Genomic DNA, 19,053 nt, shown 5'->3' with positions numbered 1-19,053 from the left:
TTCACTAAACAGTAAACGTGGGCCTCCTCTTTGGTGGAATTCTATTTGTTTGCCCCACCAGGCTGTCCAAACTGAGGTCCCATTTTGCCAGCTGTGACTCACAACAAAACAAAAGGAGGAAAAAAGGCTGTGTGTTGCAACCTGTTCATTTCCTAATTATGTATTCATGCTGAAGAAACAAGCAGGAATTACTCATTTAGAGAATGTCATTTCAGATTAATTGCCTCAACATTTCTCCTCTGCTGAGCTGCATTGGTCAATATGTTAACTGGCCACAAGGATTCATTACAATAATGAACAAACAATAGCTCTTGAGACTGCAGCAACTTTCTTCTTAAGCAACTGCCAGATGTTTTTTGCCAGGAGAAAATGTTGGAAATGGCACAGAGAAGATTTCCAGGGTCACAGCAGAGCCACAATCAGGAATGGACTAAAAGAGAAATCCCACATCACTTGCCATATCTACATACACAGATAAGATTAATGGGCATGGTCCAGCCAAAGGCCCAGTGATTCTAAGCCCCAGTGATTTCAAAGGGGAAGAAATGAAACATCAGCTTAAATCTTTCACATGGAAATCAATCATAGTGGTGTATTTGTGGGTTGTGTGTGTGCTGTGAGTGGAACAGCAAATGTACATAGCAACTGCCCACCTTCAGCAGACCATATGAGAAAAGGCACACATGTAGAGGCAATTGTAATTGTGCACATCTCTCACTCGGTATACATATCTTCCAGAAGGCCTTGAGGAATGTACCTATCTTGACAAAACTATCTACGGTATGCATCATGCCCAAGTATCTAGGCATGATGCACAATCTCTATTAGTCTTGGAGTATGTGCATATTGTGATAAGAGGCAAGATACATAATCTCCAACAAACCTTCTGGATTATGCATGTTTCAATAGACTTTTATAAATCATATTCAACTATCTTTACCCCTAACACACACATATCACTTATTGTATCCAACAGAATTGGCCCACAGTGATATAGTGAACTCCATAGCTGAATAGACATTTGTATACTGAAGCCTCCCTTTTATTATTCTGACACTCTAACCACTAGGCAATACTACAACCCATCCTACCTATCCTTAATCAAGAATAAGAGTGTTTAAAATCTCAGCAGAAGTATTTTGTTATGGCTCAAATATGACCAACATACAAATTGGTAACTAGATACCTAATGTGAAGTCGTAGGCTTTCATAGCTGGCATCCATAGTTTCTTGTGGGTTTTCCAGGCTGTGTGGCCATGTTCTAGAAGAATTTGTTTTTTATGTTTTGCCAGCATCTGTAGCAAAACATTCAGAGAATGCTGGCATGAAAGATGACTGGATATGTAGGCATCATTTGATGGTTAATATAGAAAACAAATAAATTACATAATTGGAAACAAAGATGGAGAAGCTCCATTCTCTACAAAAGCAAGATCGGGAGAAGATACCATGAACTGCTAATATCAAAAATTAGAGTAAAGATAAAGAAGAACACCAAACCAACCATCGTGCCAAAATACAACCTGAAGAACAACTCATAGAATTTAAAGATAATGTAAAAGTAATTTGTACAATTAAGTCTAATTGACCCAGAGCCAGAAGAACTTTGAACTGTAGCCAGGAACGTTGTCAGGATGGAATGCAAAAAGACATTATCTGCAGCCAAAAAGAAAGAGAAGCCTCAATGGATGACAGATGAAATTCTTCAAGCAGTTAAGGATAAATGAGAAGTAAATGTAAAAGATGATAGAAATGGGACCTGAACACTACTGTTCAGTGACTTGGGTGCAGGGACAAAGAGAACTACTATAAACAATCAATACAGAAAAAAAATAGAAGATGATAACAAAGAAAAGGTAAAACAAAAGACCTTTTTCACAAGATCCAAGAAATCAAAGGAAAAGGAAAACCAAGAGTAGGGATTGTATCCAATTAGCAAGGAAAACACTACTTAATTAAGAAGAAAGAAAAAGTCAGTGGAAACAATATACTGAAGAACTATGTAAAAACAATGAAAGAGGACAGATTAATTCAAGCAATAACTATTTGAAGACAAACCCACAATTTTAGAAAGTGAAGCAAAAGCTGCACTCAGAGCACTTGGGAGAAATGAATCACCAAGAACAGATGACATGCCAGTAGAGTTGTTTCAAGCTACAGAGACAAAATTCATTCAAATTCTAACTAAAATCTGGAAACAAATATGAAAAACTAATAATGGCCCATGAACTGGAAATGCTCAGTATACATTCAAGTTTCCAAGAAAAGTGACACCAAGGATAGTAGCAATGCATTAATCCTTCATGCAGGGATCATGCAGAGGAAAACTGCCTTACAGGCTTCAGTGAAGGAAGCCATGACCCTGAGTCTGCAAGACCAGAGCAGGGCTGCTGATAACAGGGTGACTTGGAGGCCCCTCATTCACAGGGTTGCCATAAAGCAAAGTGAACTTGAATGCAATTGATAATAATAACAAAGAAAGAACACAGGTAAGATAATATGTTTGGATCAGCTTCCCTTGATGTAGGCTTATGCAAGCATGTGATTTACACAAACCCTATTTCTGAGGCAGGGTAACTATTTCTATCAGCTGAGCAAGTGCATCTGGCAAATATTTTAAGCACAACCCATTTCTGCAGGGTGATTACTGGAAAAGAAGCCCCAATCACTGAAACTGTAAATCAGAACTAATGCCACAGAATATTTTAAATGCAGTTTTGATTGTTTTGAATGGACTCTGAAGTCAGCTGTGCAAACACCACTCCTTTATGGGACCAAAGCCAGACTCAAATACAGTTTGAATGGTTGCATTTTACAAATCCTTCAACATGTGGGAGGAATTATGAGAACAATAACAAGGAATTACTTTAACTTTTGGCTAGCAGTTTGTAAATGGTCTTCAGATATGGCTGGTCTCAGAATGTTCATTCTGTAACCACTTTTATCTGAAAGTCTCAAAATGCAGTTATTGTTCTCAGCATATTGTAGCTCTTGAAGCAGCCTATGGCCCTACAATAAATGGTAAAGCTAAAATATGAGAAAGTTTAGTAGGCGGATGGAGGCCACCCAAGGAGTGTTAGCTCAGCCAAGAATTATGATTTACAGGTCAACTCTGTGCCAACTCCATCTAGCAATGTTTCCCCACTTTTTTAAAAAAAAACTTTACAATTTGTAAGCATAGCCTTGAGTCAATGTTAATCAAATAAGAATCTCTCAGAAAATGTGCAAATATATCCATCTGCTCCAGATATCATGGGTAACCAGTGCAATAATTTCAGAATGGCAGCATCTCTTTGTATCCAGCCACCTCTCCACTCCATGTTAATCATTGGAGTAGTTTCTCCCAACTGTTCCTAGATGATGTTGGTCTACAACTCACTAGCATGGTTAATAGTCAGGGATTCTGAGAGATGTAGTTGAACAACACCTGGAGATGTAGTTCAACAACACCAAAATCCAGAAACGAAGCATTGTAGGAGTAGCTGTATTTGAAAGAGAGAAAATCTTGGATTTATACAACTTTATGTCTTCAAAGTGTAGTGTAGAAATAACATTTGTAGATGAGGGGGAGGATTATGGTTGTAAGCTTTATAAATAAAGCTTTATAAAGCGCTTTATAAAGCGCTTTATAAATAAAGGTTAATAATAATAAGACTCTGATTTATGGGCCTTCAAGTGAGTGAACAGATCCATTCTATATATGTACACCAGTGGCTGCTGATGGTTTCCATGTCAGTGGGATGGTGAATCCATTCATCGTTTTAAACTGAACTGTACAAAGTGCTGAACCCTGTTCTATAAATCAGCTTAGCTCCTTGAACTGTTATTTTAAAGTTCAGAATAAAACACAGAGCAAATCTGCCATTCTGCTAACATGGAAGCCACCATCTGCCACTGGTGTACAAACTGCAGGGTGCCATTCCATACAGCAGTGGTTTCCAACCTATGGGTCGGGACCCCTTTGGGGGTCGAATGACCCTTTCATGGGGGTCGCCTAAGACCATTGGAAAACACCTATTTAATTACAGTTATGAAGTAGCAACAAAAATAATTTCATGGGTTGGGTCACCACAACATGAGGAACTGTATTAAAGGGTCGCGGCATTAGGAAGGTTGGGAACCACTGCCATACAGAGAGCCTATTCATATACAGTTTACATGCATGAAGAAACTGTTCAGCTGGAATATGTCCAGAGGAGGACAACCAAAAAGATAAAAGGTCTGGAAATCATGCCCTGTGAGGAGTGACTTAGGGAGCTGGGTATGTTCAGTCTGGGGAAAAGGAAATTAAGGGGTGATATGACAGCCATGTTTAGATATTTGAAGGGATATCATATTGAGGATGGAATGAGTTTGTTTTCTGCTGCTCCAGAGACTAGAACACAGAGCAATGGATTCAAGCTACAGGAAAAGAGATTCCACCTAAACGTTAGAAATAACTTCTTGAAGATAAGAGCTGTTTGACAGTGGAGTGTGGTGAGGTCTCCTTCTTTGGAGGTTTTCAAAGAGAGGCTGCATAGCCATCTGTTTGGAGTGTTTTAACTGTATATTCTTCCATGGAAGGGGGTTGGACTGGATGACCGTTGTGGTCTTTTCCAGATCTATGATTCTAGCCATGCTGGGTGAAAGATTTTGGGAGTTCTAGACCAAGAAAAATAATTTGTTCACATTCTAATTAAGATAATCTTTGTGCCTTGTCAGGGGACCACTCTTGTGTTTCTTTTTTGTGGGACTTTTAACAGCAGCATCTGCCAGTATTCCAAATGAGTCTTAAATTTTACTGGCATTTCATGTCCCAAACAAATATTAAATCCACAATAGCCATGTGTCTTCCCTGCAGGCTTTCACCTAAGAAGTACAACTGTCCCTTTGTGGAAGGTTTTGGGTTTTGTTTTCCCTGATTGTATGGTAATGTTTGCAAATGCTTTAGCCAAATAAAAGCAACTCTGTTTGCTTTTCACAGAGAATGGCTCTAGATGTGTCACAGAGCAGACATAAAGTGACATTTGTATTTCTGGGCATGTTTGTAGATTAATCTAATTAAAGACTGAAAAGATGGAGTTCTGCAGTGGTGCTTAATCTGGAGTGAATAGTTTCCCAATTGTGGTGTGCTTAGCCTCACAAAAGCTAATCAGCCATTCCTTCCCTTATCAGCAGGTGAGAGCCTTAGCAAATGTGGTGATCACACATAACAAAAAGTTCACACAGCAAGTCATACCTGTGTTTAACTAAGCAGAGTGCTTCACGTGGGCTTTTCAATTACACAGAACTCTTCTTCAGAAATATGTGCTAGAACAAAAATTGAAAAATCATGGTATGTGTTCAGAGTTAGGGTTATCACATTTTAAAAAATGTTCATGTTTAAAAGGTTTAATTTGAATCAGTGCTCAAATCATAGAATCCTAGAGTTGGAAGAGCCCACAAGGGCCATCCAGTCCAACCCCCTGCCATGCAGGAACTCAACCAATGCACCCCTGACAGATGCCCATCCAGCCTCTGTGTAAATGCGGCATATGTGAAGAATATTCCTCTGAGTATGTGTGCCAAGTGTCTCCATGCAATACTGAGCAAGTAGATATTTGGAAAAGGAGCAGGTAGCCCACAGGAGAAGATGTGGCTTGCAAGGAGGGCTGAACACCAGCATTTCCTTTTCTGTTCTCTAATTTCTTTATAAATTCATGACTGAGTAAACCTGCAACGAAGTATACCCTTTTTGCTTATTGTCATTTGTGAGCACTATTGATAACACAAATGTTGTTTTATATGCCATAGATTATGGTTAGCTGCACTCGCAACTTTGCCCCAGGGCAGCAATAGGAATTATTTCTATAAAATAAACATATCTGGTAAAAAGTTCTGGCCCTCCCTAGGCGTATAAGTGCTGTAAAGGTCGATGGGGGGGAGCAGTTGTCTGAGCTTGATACAAAAATATTATTTTGCACCACAATTGCCAGAATCCTGGGAGTCGTAGTGCATAAAATTATTTTTTCCAAGCTCTGTAGGGCTTCCCTAGACTTAGAGGTAGGTCCCTTGGGTGCAAGGACTTTTATTCTGTGCTCTCTGACTGCTTTTGTTTCTCTGATGGTCATTCACCTTGGACACAGTGAAGCATGGCCTCTTTCAAGATCCTTCCCTGCGGCCTGTAATTGGAGACCAGAGGCTTTCTGAATCCAGACAACCACCCAGGCCTTAGCTTGGCCAAAACTGCACGTCGCCCATGTCAAGAGCTATTTGTATAAAAACAGCTGCCTGCAGTGACTTCATGAAGAGAACACAGTCCCCTGCCCCCTCGGGCCACATGAGTCACAAGAGCCACCAATATCAGTGTCATTGGCCTCTTGGGAGTTTTGTCACAGTTTCAGTGCCCTGGGAGTTTCTCACCTCATGTCTCTGCATTCATAAGAGCTGGCTCAGGAAGATGTAAAAATTTCTTTCCTCAAGTACCTTTGCATTCATCCCATCAAATGGTGGCAAAAGAAACAGTGTCCTAGAGTTCTTGAAATCTATGGCGTCAGAATTTAGCATGCAAAAGTATTTAAATTTTAAAAGGATTTTAAAAAATTAGCATGAGATGGTTACTTCGCCACTGGTTAAGTATGTGAACCAGGAATCGTCTATTTAACTCTCAGTTGTGCCCTGCACTAGGCTTGTCCACTTGCAATATGTCAAAATAATAGTTGCCTATCATACCAGGCTGTTGTAAGGGTTGCTGAGACCACACAAATGTATGAAATGTGTTTTATTATATGCTAAATATGACTAACATAAGTAAAACATAATTCAAATTAATCTAACTTCAACCATAAAAGTAGCCCATTTTAAAAAAAAAAAAACCAAAAAACACTGTAAATCATGATGGCCATATGTCCCTTTGTTTGTTTGAAAAGAGGAAAAATTGTCAGTACCACCCTCTGTTTGATGCTTTGTTTGAAGTGTGGTCCAGTTCAAAATTGGTTATTAAAAACATTCAGAGCCATCATAAGCAAGAACAGAGGCCTCAATGTTGCTTTTTTGCAGTTAGTGTCTGAGCAGCACATTCAGCAGACACAAAGTTTACTTGGATACAGCCTTCCCAGCAATGGTGAGATATAAATGACAGCTTTTATTTCTATCTTTGCATCTAACATTAAAATTAGCCCATGTAAATGCTATGCAAATCTGCATCTGCCTTTGTTCTGTTTTGGGGTGCTGCATTTCCTCCTGTTAGCAATGAGTATGTAGTACCTCACTAAAGATCTCTTTCAAACAACCCAGTTTGGTTCTTGAGCATTCAGTTTTACATCTCTCAGAAATGGGGGGGGGTGGGGGGGGAGAGAGAAATGAAGCAAAATGACTCATTATTATCCCTCTTTTTGAGCTTCCTGTGCAATATCCAAAGGACGTGTCAGGTTTCCAAAAGTCTCTTTGTGGCCTAGCCATGAATCTGAACCTGCAAATTTCCACATGGGGAGGGGGGAGGAAAGAAGCACATTTGTGAATTTTATGCAGCCTTAAGGCTTGTCACTGCAATAGCCATCACAAAAATTAACAGCTTTAAAAATATTTTAGACAACACTGTAGAAAGAGTAAAGATGCATACATTTATATGCAATTGAAGCAATCTGTTAGATTGGAAGACTAAAAACATTCTGTGGGCAGTCCTTTTGGTGTAAGAAACATTTGAATGGAATGGTTCAAGTGAATATCCCAGGCTCTAGTTAAGGGCTTTAAAAAAGTGAGCCTAGCAGGCTAATTTCCCTCTCTGTTATAATGATTATATTGGTTCGTGGTGTCCACTTCGAACTATGACTCTTCTTAGAACAGGCCTTGGAAAATATTTCCACATCTGTATAGAACATAACCTCTCTTGTCATATGCATACAACCATATGTACAGGCTGATTATTACTAATCCACACTTCCCTAAACTGGTACCTTCCTGATGTGTGTAACTAAAGCACCCATCATCAACAGACATTGGACACATCCAGAGGGCATCAAGTTAGGGAAAGGTGTTTTTATTTCTGTCAATTAGTGTCATCTTCTATTTTTAAAAGACTCTTCTTGTATGTTATGTTATGTTGTTAAGCTGTTTTGTTATGTTATCCTCTCATTACCCCATGGAACTCAGGGTGGCATATACTGTCCTGACCCAAAATCAATATGTGTCTTCACTATGGAATTAAACTGAGCCAATCTTCACTCAGTGTTAGAGAATGTGAGAAATAGTAGTATATCTCACAGGTAGAGTAATTAATACAAGCAGATGATGATGATGTTACAACCAGTTCCACCCCACCACCAACAACATCACATACAGGCATCGTCTTTGTTGTAAAAGAATATAAGAAATAATTTTTCTTAAAAATACTAAATGTTCTATAATCTCATGGTGAGATGCTCTGTAACATGTGCTCTTGAAACATGGAAAAAGGAGGGAGGACAAACGGAGGTCAAGCAAACTATTGCAGACTAACTCAAGCAGAGAGAGAGAAGATATAGCTAAGATCTACAGGAAATGACACAAATGCATGCTATTCCTAAATTGCTAACCTTTAACAATCCTTTTCAAAGCATCTCAGGAACTGCAAGTACTGTATAGCAAGTAGATAGGGGAATATAGCTTTCTGGAGGAGGAATCAAAGTATCACACCAAACTACAAATCCCAGGACTCCTTAGAATGGTGCTATGATAGTTAAAAGAGTGGTAAAACAGATGTTAGCAGTGTAGTGCAGGAACACATTTACTATAGGATTGATCTGATAATGTATTAAAATTAGATCAGTGGCTCAGTGGGTAACCTTGGTCCAAACCAGGGGTAGGCAATCTTTTTGAACCGGGGGCCGGGTTGCTGTCCCTCAGACAACTGGGGGGCCGAAGCCGAAAAACAAATAATTAAATATTTTTTAAAAAAATTAATATATAAATAAACCAGGACAAATGTAGGACAAAATTTTCAAATGGAAGACACTTTTTTAAAAAAAAATTGAGGACACGCGAAAAAATTTGCTTATTTTTTTAAAAATGTTAATATAAATGCATGTTTCTGAGGCTTCTATAGACAATTGCTCCCCAAAGGCCCCGGTGGCAATCAGCGGCAGGACCGGGTTGGGGCCGGTCCCAAGGCCTCGCCGGGCCGCATCCGGCCTGCGGGCCGCAGGTTGCCTACCCCTGGTCCAAACTCTTTCAGACTAAACTACTTTGTAAAGTTGATATAGATATACAATGGGGCGGGGGTGGGAGGGGGATATGTATCAGTTTGAGCTCCTTGGGAAAAAAAATCAAAGACTCATGGTAGGGAACTTAACAAGGAATGAACGATCTCATTGTACTTCTAATTTACTATGGAAAATTGAAGCCATGTATTCATTTGAAATACTGTGAGCCATAAATAACTGAATGAAATTTTTCTTTATGGCACATAAAATAACCATTATTTACTATCAGTGAGAGAGCTTCAGGCAGAATAGGACAGTAATATTAAGATGCTGGACATGATCAAACATACTTACTTTGTCGGCTGCCTTTGTTTGATGTACTGTTCTTAATATACTTTCATTAATTTGACTGAAGATGACTTTTGCACTGCCAGGAACCAAGAAAAGAAGAATCTTCCATACTTCCCTCCAAAATCCAACCTGCTTTCAGGAGCAGGGAGAGAGGTAAAAAACCCTTCTCCTTTCTTTTCCCCATGGCTCCCTACTCCTGCTATTTGGCAGAGAAGGAAGGAGGGACTTGGGGCTGGGTTGGCACTCTAGTGCAAGATATATCTCCAAATGGGCCAAAAGTGCCTACAGGTTGTAGCATTTGTTGCTGCAAGCTTCAGAGTTTTCAAAAATATCCAAATAAAATTTCTGTTGTACCAGACTATTTTCTGGCAATTTCTAGCACCAGCTGCAACATTTTTTATTCACCCTTGGTAGATTTCTTTTTAATTCTCTGACATATATGAACTATAAAGCACCCTTTTTTCTGTCTTGCTTTAAAAAAAGGAGTTTGAGTTATAGAGCATCAGTGGGAGCCAGTGTGGTATACTGGTTTCAGTGTAGGGCTAGGACAAGGAGACCAGAGATCAAATCCTTGCTCAGCCATGGAAATCCACTAGGTGACCTGGGGCAACTCACACTCTCTCAGCCTCAGAGGGAGGCAAGGGTAATCCCCCCTGAAAAAAATTTGGCAAGAAAACCACCTTGATAAATTTGCCTAAGGGTTGAAGGCACACAACAAATTCTTCAGCACATTACATGCACCCTAACATTAAAGAATTAGTTTAAGAAACTGAGACAAGAAAATTTCCCTACAGCTCAGCAAATTACAAACATCCCCAAAAATAAATGGAATGAGTAGACACAGAGACAACCACAATAGCAAAATCTTGTAAAATGCAAGGAGCTATACTGTGAGAAGTCACACTTCTTTTATTTCATAGATAAACCAGTTTGACACCACTTTACGTGCCATGGCTCAGTGCTATGGAATTCTGGGAATTGTTGTTCATTGTGGCACCAGAGCTCTCTGATAGAGAAGACAAAATGTCTCCCAAGCTACAGTTCCCAGAATTCCATAGCATTGAGCCATGGCAGTCAAAGTGGTGTCAAGCTGGTTTATTTCTATAGTGTGGATGCAGCCTTCGTCCTAACAAAGATGGAGATTGTGCCTGTCTTATCCCAGGTCTACGAACACAAATGCACCTATTTTCATACATCTGTGTGTGGGCGGGGTCGGTGCGGCCGGCTGCATGCTGGGGAATGTAGTTCGAGGTAACACATGCGCAACAAACTTTCTACTTCAAGCTTTGCAAGAACTGTGACCTTTAATGGTAACCTATAACACCAACTCCGTGCAACAATCCAAAACTCCCAGCCCTAAAGTAACAGTGTCCCAGGCTCTCTTGGTCTCGTTACAGAGGTTGCTCCTCGACCTCTTCTCGCGGCGTCCCACACCCGGCGACTCGGCCACCCGCGTGCTTTTCAAGGGGTTCCCTTTCGGCCTTTTCCTTCTCTGGTGGTGGAGGTCCCTGCTCCCAGTAACCCCCCTTGCTGTCCCACCACTCATTCACTAGGCTTCCTGACTCCTGCTTCTTCCAGACCTCCTCGTCTGGAAAGGGGAAGTCGCCCTCTTCGCGGGGGTCCCGCAACTGTAAAGCCTCGTGAGGCCCCGGTGGCCTTGGCGTGAGTTTGGTTTGGAGGGACACGGGCCGTCCGGACCTCTGGGGGCTATGGGTCACTCTTTCCCTTCCCAACTCGACCGCCTCGCCCCGTCCTCCTCTTCCGCGTCTGTTCCCTCTCCCGCAACGCGCCTCTCCCTCTCCTCTTATCCTCCTCCTTGGCTCCTCCTCCCCCTCTTCCAGCCCCTCCTCTGGGCTCTTCTTCCTTAATTCCTCCACCTGATCGCTCTCTCCTCCCCCAACTCTCCCTCCAGGTACCTCTACTTTGCTACACTGTGATGTCCTGCTCAGTGGCTGGAAAACAATTACTTCTTTTGCTTTACAGTTAAAATAAATAAAAAATAAATTGTTTATTTATTAACCGCTTTTCCCAAGATCAAAGCGGTGTACAAGTGTCAGTAAAGACAGTCAGTAAAAACAGTACCACAATTCACATATTAAAAATACACATTAAGACGAATAAAATAAATTGTTTTTATTTCAGTTCCCAGAATCCTCTAACCATCACCCAGATTCTAGAATGCTGGCTGAGGAATTCTGGGAGTAGTAGTTCAAAAAATGTAACTTTACACAACCCTGGCTTCTGACCCTTATATTATATACAGTGCCTCTGTAAAATGTTAGAAGACTCTCCTTCATGTGAAATCTACATAGGAGGACATTGTGTGAAGAATGTATCATTACTGGAAAATTTGACTGACTAGACACAGCTCTCTCAGCTAAGCTGACTTGGGATCAAAATGTAAGCTCTCTTTTATCCCTCCTGGCTGAGGTCCTAATGGGTCCTAACTGGGACCATCCCCTTTGTGGACTGCATGAAGCATCCGGAGAGAAAATTTACCCTGCATTTCTTGTTGGAGTTGGTTCTGACGTATGGCAGCCCTAAGGCAAATATCATGGGGTTTTCTTGGCAAGATTTATTCAAAGTGGGGTTGCCTTTGCCTTCCTCTGAGGCTGAGAGAATGTGACTGGCCCGTGGCCACCCAGTGGATTTCCAGAACCAAGAGGAAATTCGAACCCTGGTCTCCAGAGTTATAGTCCAACACTCAAACCACTACACCACATTGGCTCTCACCCTACATTTCTCCATCCAGTATAAAAACTGAATCACAAAGTGAATTTATGGACGTTACAGCAGTGTTCTTCATTGGAAGGAGATGTTTTTGTTAATATTTAATGAAGGATGAAGTGATTCAGGAACTCCATTGCACCTGTTTCCTAAATGTATCTTTTCCCCTCTATGCCAGTGCAGCAACAACAGAACCTGTTTAGGAATACTGAACTATACAGATAGAAGGCTGTGTAAGTGTAATGGATACAGGTATACCTCAAGTAACAAAATAAAGGTATTTCTGGGCATTGTTTCTTTAACAAGAAACTTTGTCACCAGAGGCAGAAATAACAGGGAAGGAAAAGGGATAGATTCCTATACCACAAAGAAAGAAAAGCAATTCAATATGTTTCAGCAAACTTTTTATCCAAAAGTAACGATATACACATGTGAGAATGGAGGGGAGGAGGGTAACCTTGTAGCCACCACTTGAAGGCATCCAAAATGCATCCAGGAATGATGTTTTCTTTCTTTCACCAGCCTCCACTTTTTTCTAATGATTTCCATTTTGGTCACCAAACCTCTAAGGGTTTTTAACACACTGGGAGTAACTGGAGAGGCAGGCTTGTCTGCTGTCACCTTTTATCTATTTTGCTATGCATGTTCAGTATGACATTTTGTAGTTAGTTGCTATTTAACTTGCCTTTGTAGCCAGGCACACACGGCTACAGTAAGATCAGCAATAGTAGGTTACCATTTCTTTCCAGCTCAGGCTTTATTGCATTACAGATATACTGTTGCAATTTGGCAATGAAAGCCTGTGTTGCTCCAGCTCTCTTGCATCATCTTCTTACTTTCGATACTGGTGGAAAATGTACAGCTAGACAGAGGAGAAGGAGAAGGATCGGGAGCTGGGTGGGCATACAAAGAGCTTCACTGTCAGTGGTGGTACTCACTGAGGTATGCCTATATATTGTTCTTTCGTTTCTTAAATGGTATGTTTAATCACAAATATTCCTAGGATACACGGGCTTCAGGACTTTCAAGAGAAAGCTGACATCCTTCAAATAATGTGAAATAAACAATGTTGATGAATTGCTTCCAAGGGACAAAAGGCCCTTGCCATTTCCTTCTTAAAGGAAATTTCTAAGAAATCCTGCTCTAGACTGATAAAGTGGGGGGACATGAAAGCTCTAAAGTTTAAAAGTATAACATGTAAGAGTACCGAAAAGATTTTGTTGAAACATTGTAGTTCAGAGACAAAATCAATGCCTGGATGAACTTAATTCAGTTCCTGGCATCCTCAGTAACAGATAATTTGCTATTTTGAGTGGAACAAAGGAATATGCAATCCTGGACTTGTTTCTAACCAAGAGAGAGGTGTTGGTCACTGGAATCGAAATAGCCAGAACTTTAGAGGGAAGTGACCATGTAATGCTAGAATTCCCAACTGTGGGACAGGCCAAAGCAAATTATAGTCAAACACAGACCTTGGATTTAATGAAAACTGATTTTATTAAGTTCATACTGGGCAGAATCCCATGTCTAGACATGCTAAAGGGGGAAAATAACACCCAGCAAGAGTGGGAGTTCTTAATGAGTTGCAAAAAGCACAATCACAAACAATCCCAAAATGAAAAATGGGAGCAAATGATTTGGACTAGAGATAAAGGTTTATAGATTTTCAGTTGATTTTTCACATGTTTATCTATACTTTGCCCATTTCCCACTAAACTTCAGGTTACCCATTGGAATAATATGAAGGGTTATACCATCCTATTATGACACAGCGTGTGTATGTGTGTATCCCACACACACACACACTTAATATATACAATGGACCCTTGGTATCCATTGGGGTTTCGTTCCAGGACCTCCCAGGGATAGCAAAATCTGTGGATGTTCAACTACCATTGTATACAATGGCATAATAAAATGTGTCCTTTATATGAAATGGCAGAATCAAGGCTTGCTTTTTGGATTTAAATATTTTTATATTTTCAGGCCATGGATGGCTGAATCCATGGATACAGAATCCATGGATACAGAGGGCTGACTGTGTGGTATCATTGTAATAGCTTGTGTAACCAATGCAGCATCATGTTAAATCAATCAACATGTTAGGTTTCATTTGCCATGCTGAATCCATGATGCACCAATGGCTGTGAAATGGCCTAATTGTTGCATTTTCAAGAATTGCTGTCTAATTATCAAAATATTATTATCAGAACAACCTTAATTTCAATTAGCAATAAAGCTTCAGCATGAAGCATGTCCCGATTATTTGGGGATTATAATGAAGTGTTTCTCTTCATCTCACATCAAGTGTAGCAGTACAGCATGTTTTCCCCCTTGGGAAGAGATCAGCAATAAGATCTGAATGTGGCAGATGTTTGTCATCTTTGCTAATGATCATTGGGAGGCACTTGCATACCACAGAGATGAGCAGAGAATTAAACTCTAAATGAAAGTTTTCAAAATAGTCTGCTAGGTTCAACATGGGCTTCCTTCAGTTTGAAAATAGTTCACATGCTGAATTTTTCATGGGTGTCTTTGGCATGGGAGGAAAATAGGACTCTCCACACCCTGCTTTGCAAAATGTAACACACACCAGTATATTTGAATTAAAAATATCACAATAAAATAATTCCATGAGCAAAAATAAAAATGTTCCATGGTGTTTAAAAAAATACTACCACAAGAGTCTTTGGCGCATTACAGACAGGCATAAGGGACGTACTCAGGACGTCCTAGGTTTAAAAAGGGGCATCACTTCTTGACGCCCCCAAGCCTAATATGTCCTGAGGACATACAAGATGGCAGCGCCCCATCTACATGGGGGCCACCATGATGGTGTCACGAATGCGCCGCCTCCAAATGAGGCGGCGCGGACGTGATGCTGTTGCGCCACGTGAGGGCGCTTAGTGCGCCCTTTCATAGAATCATAGAGTTGGAAGAGACCACAAGGGCCATCCAGTCCAACCCCCTGCCATGCAGGAAATCACAATCAAAGCATCCCCGACAGATGGCCATCCAGCCTCTGTTTGAAGACCTCTAAGGAAGGAGACTCCACTACACTTCGAGGGAGTTTGTTCCATTGTCGGACAGCCCTTACTGTCAGGAAGTTCCTCCTAATGTTGAGGTGGAATCTCTTTTCCTGCAGCTTGCATACATTGCTCCGGGTCCTAGTCTCTGGAGCAGCAGAAAACAAGCTTGCTCCCTCCTCAATATGACATCCCTTCAAATATTTAAACAGGGCTATCATATCACCTCTTAACCTTCTCTTCTCCAGGCTAAACATCCCCAGCTCCCTGAGTTGTTCCTCATAGGGCAAGGTTTCCAGACCTTTCACCATTTTAGTCAACCTCCTTTGAACACGCTCCAGTTTCTCAAATGTCCTTTTTGAATTGTGGTGCCCAGAACTGGACACAATATTCCAGGTGGGGCCTGACCAGAGCAGAATATAGTGGCACTATTACTTCCCTTGATCTAGACACTATACTTCTATTGATACAGCCTAAAATCGCATTGGCCTTATTAGCTGCCGCATCGCACTGTTGACTCATGTTCAACTTGTGGTCTACTTGGACTCCAAGATCCCTTTCACATGTTGTCTCCTTAAGCCAGGTATCCCCCATCCTATATCTGTGCATTTCATTTTTTCGCCCTTACATTTCTCCCTGTTGAAGTTCATTTTGTTAGCTGTGGCCCAGCTTTCTAGTCTATTCAGGTCATTTTGAATTTTGATCCTGTCCTCTGGAGTATTAGCTATTCTTCCTAATTTGGTGTCATCTGAAAATTTGATAAGTATTCCCCCAATTTTTTCCTTCAAGTCATTAATAAAGATGTTGAGCAGTACTGGGCCCAGGACAGAGCCTTGTGGGACCCCACTGGTTACTTCTCTCCAGGATGAAAAGGTGCCATTGTTAAGCACCCTTTGGGTTCAGCTGGTCAACCAATTACAAATCCACGTAACAGTTGCCTTGTCTAGCCCACATTTTACAAGCTTGTTTGCAAGAATGTCATGGGGAACCCTGTCAAAGGCCTTACTGAAATCAAGATATACTATATCCATAGCATTCCCTTCATCTACCAAGCTAGTAATTTTATCAAAGAAAGAGATATGGTTTGTCTGGCATGACTTCTTTCTCTGAAACCCATGTTAACTTTTTGTGATTATGGAATTGCTTTTTAGATGTTCACAGACTCTCTGTTTAATGATCTGCTCTAGAATCTTTCCTGGTACTGATGTCAAGCTAACTGAACGATAATTGTTGGGATCCTCTTTCTTCCCCTTTTTGAAGATGGGGAAAACGTTTGCCCTCCTCCAGTCTGCTGGGACTTCTCCTGTTCTCCAGGAGTTTTCAAAGATTATTGCCAATGGCTCCGATATTACATTTGCCAGTTCTTTTAATACCCTTGGATGTAGTTCATCTGGTCCTGGCGACTTAAATTCATTTAGATTTCGTCGGCAAAGGAGCTGGAGCTCCTTCCTGGTCTTGCGTCGCAGGGCGCAGCCTTTAGATGGCTGCAGCTAGCAACGCAAGGGAGAAAGGGGCCAAGCGGCCCCTTTCTCCTCCCCGCCGCCGTGGGGTGTCCTTGGGGTTTGAAGCCCCAAGGACACCCCTTTCCAGGCCTTGGGGAAGTGGCCTTTTGCCACTTCCCTGCGGCCTGGAAAGCGGCGGATCGGGGTCTCAACGGCTGCCGCTCTGGCCACTGAAGTCCCAATCTGGCGGGGAAAGAGGTGGGTGCAGGCCGCCGCTTTTCGGCGATCTGTAACGCGCCTTTGTTACCTGAGATATGCCTTTAAATACTATGACCAAGCCCTGTATGAGTAATAGATTAAAGAAGTTGTTATGTTTAGGTTGTAGAAGAGAAGGCTGAGAGGTGGGATGATTTAAATACCTGAAGGGTTGTCATGTAAAAGATGGAGCAAACTTGATTTCTGTTACTCTAGACAATAGAACACAAACCAGTGGATTCAAAATACAAAAAAGAAAAAAAAAAAGAAAGAGAAAAAAAAAAAAGAAAGAGATAGTCCACCTAAACATTGATGTTAACTTTTTGACTGTGGAATAGACTGCCTCAGAAAGCAGTGGATTCTCCTTCAGATGTATTTAAACAGAGGCTGGATGGTCAAGTCTCAGGAGTGATTTAGCTATTGGTTCCTGCATGAAAGGAGGTTGGACTAAGTGGCCCCTGAGGTTCCTTCCAGCTCTATGATTCTATAATTTAAAAAACAAAACAAAAACACACACACTACTTTAAATGCTACCACCAAGGAACATAAATTCATGTTTTTAAAAGGTCTGATTTCCTTCCAAAAGATTCTTTAATTTTGGTTTAACTGCAATAAATTTATTATTCAGCCCCTCAGATGCCTGCCAACATCTTCAACTTTGAGAGGATGGGATTGTGCAACAGTAACACCACCAAAGGGTTTTTGAGGAGCATATGATATCATCCCTCCAAGGAGCCTGGCTAGTAAAATCTGCCTTGCTGGAAGACTGCAGAAGTTGGTCATCATCTCATCTCTATCCTACACCATAACTAGAAATAGTAACATCATGACATAGCCAGAGCAACAATAAAATTCATCTGGTGCATGCCTCCAACTAGTTTATATACAATTATGTCTTGAAGAATCTCTTAAAATGAATAAACAAGAGATGTATGGTGGCCTATGAAGATACCATGTACAATAAACTATGTTCAACCCAGGACATTCCCAATCCCTTTTAAAAGAAATGAGAGATAGAGCCAGCATGGCGTAGTGGTTTGAGCATTGAACTAGGACTCTGGAGACCAGGGTTTGAATTCTGGCTCAGCCATGTAAACCTACTGGGTGACCTTGAACAAATCACATTCTCTCAGCCTCTGAGGATGCAATGGCAAACCTCCTTTGAAGAAACTTGCCAGGAAAACCCCATGACAGGGTTGCCATACGTCAGAAGTGACATGAAGGCAAACAACAACAATGCAAATGTACATAGCCTTGACCTGAACTGTGTATTTATTTTTAATCTTCTGTAATGCTCTTCATCACCAAAGGCAATCCCACAGCATTTACACAAGAAAAGACAGAAATGGTGTTCAGTCCTCCTACACAAATCGTATCCAACAAGAGCAATCTTCATGCTGCAATGTTTTGTTGCAGGTCACACTGGTAAGAATTATGATTAGAAATCTTTTTCATTCTGCAGCCTTTCCTGACATGTATGTGCAACATTTACCAAGGGATTTACTTTTCCCTGACTTATCTTCAGGAATCAAATCTGTTTTGTTTTCCAGCTAGAAAATAAGGAAAACCTTTGGCTAATTGCTTTGGTCCCCAGATCAACATTCTTTTTGTTCACAGAGCAGATACTATTTATCCATGCCCCTAATTCAGCCTGTGGCTATAGTGTGAATAAGAAACAGGGAAACATACAAACACACACATGCAATGCTGAACAGAAAATAATGGGCATGTGAATTCAACCATGGTGTTAAAATTACCTTGCAGGGGCCATATCTGGTCTTTCTACAGCTGGAGTGGAAATTGTGTGACTCCTGGGGCCTTTTGATGTAGTACCTTTGAGGCCCCTCAAACCTCCATTATACAAGAAAATATTTTGGCCAAATATTGGGAAGAATCACATCTCTAGAGTCTGCAGAGAATATGATTTTCCATTTAAATGTTTGGGATCTTCCACCTCCAGCTTCCCCAATACCTTCTTCAGACCCCAAACAGCACTTTTTGAAAACCAGAAGATGACTTCCAGTTTTGTAACATTGGGAGGGTGTGGCTTGCAGAAGGAAATAGTACCCAAACCTCATCCCCACCCCATGGTTGCTTACTCTTCTTCTGTAGTAT

This window comes from Sceloporus occidentalis, unplaced genomic scaffold (genome assembly GCF_023333645.1).
Source record: "Sceloporus occidentalis isolate IW3139 unplaced genomic scaffold, rSceOcc1.0.p SCAF_6, whole genome shotgun sequence".
Taxonomy (NCBI): Eukaryota; Metazoa; Chordata; class Lepidosauria; order Squamata; family Phrynosomatidae; genus Sceloporus; species Sceloporus occidentalis.
This window is presented reverse-complemented; position numbering follows the sequence as displayed.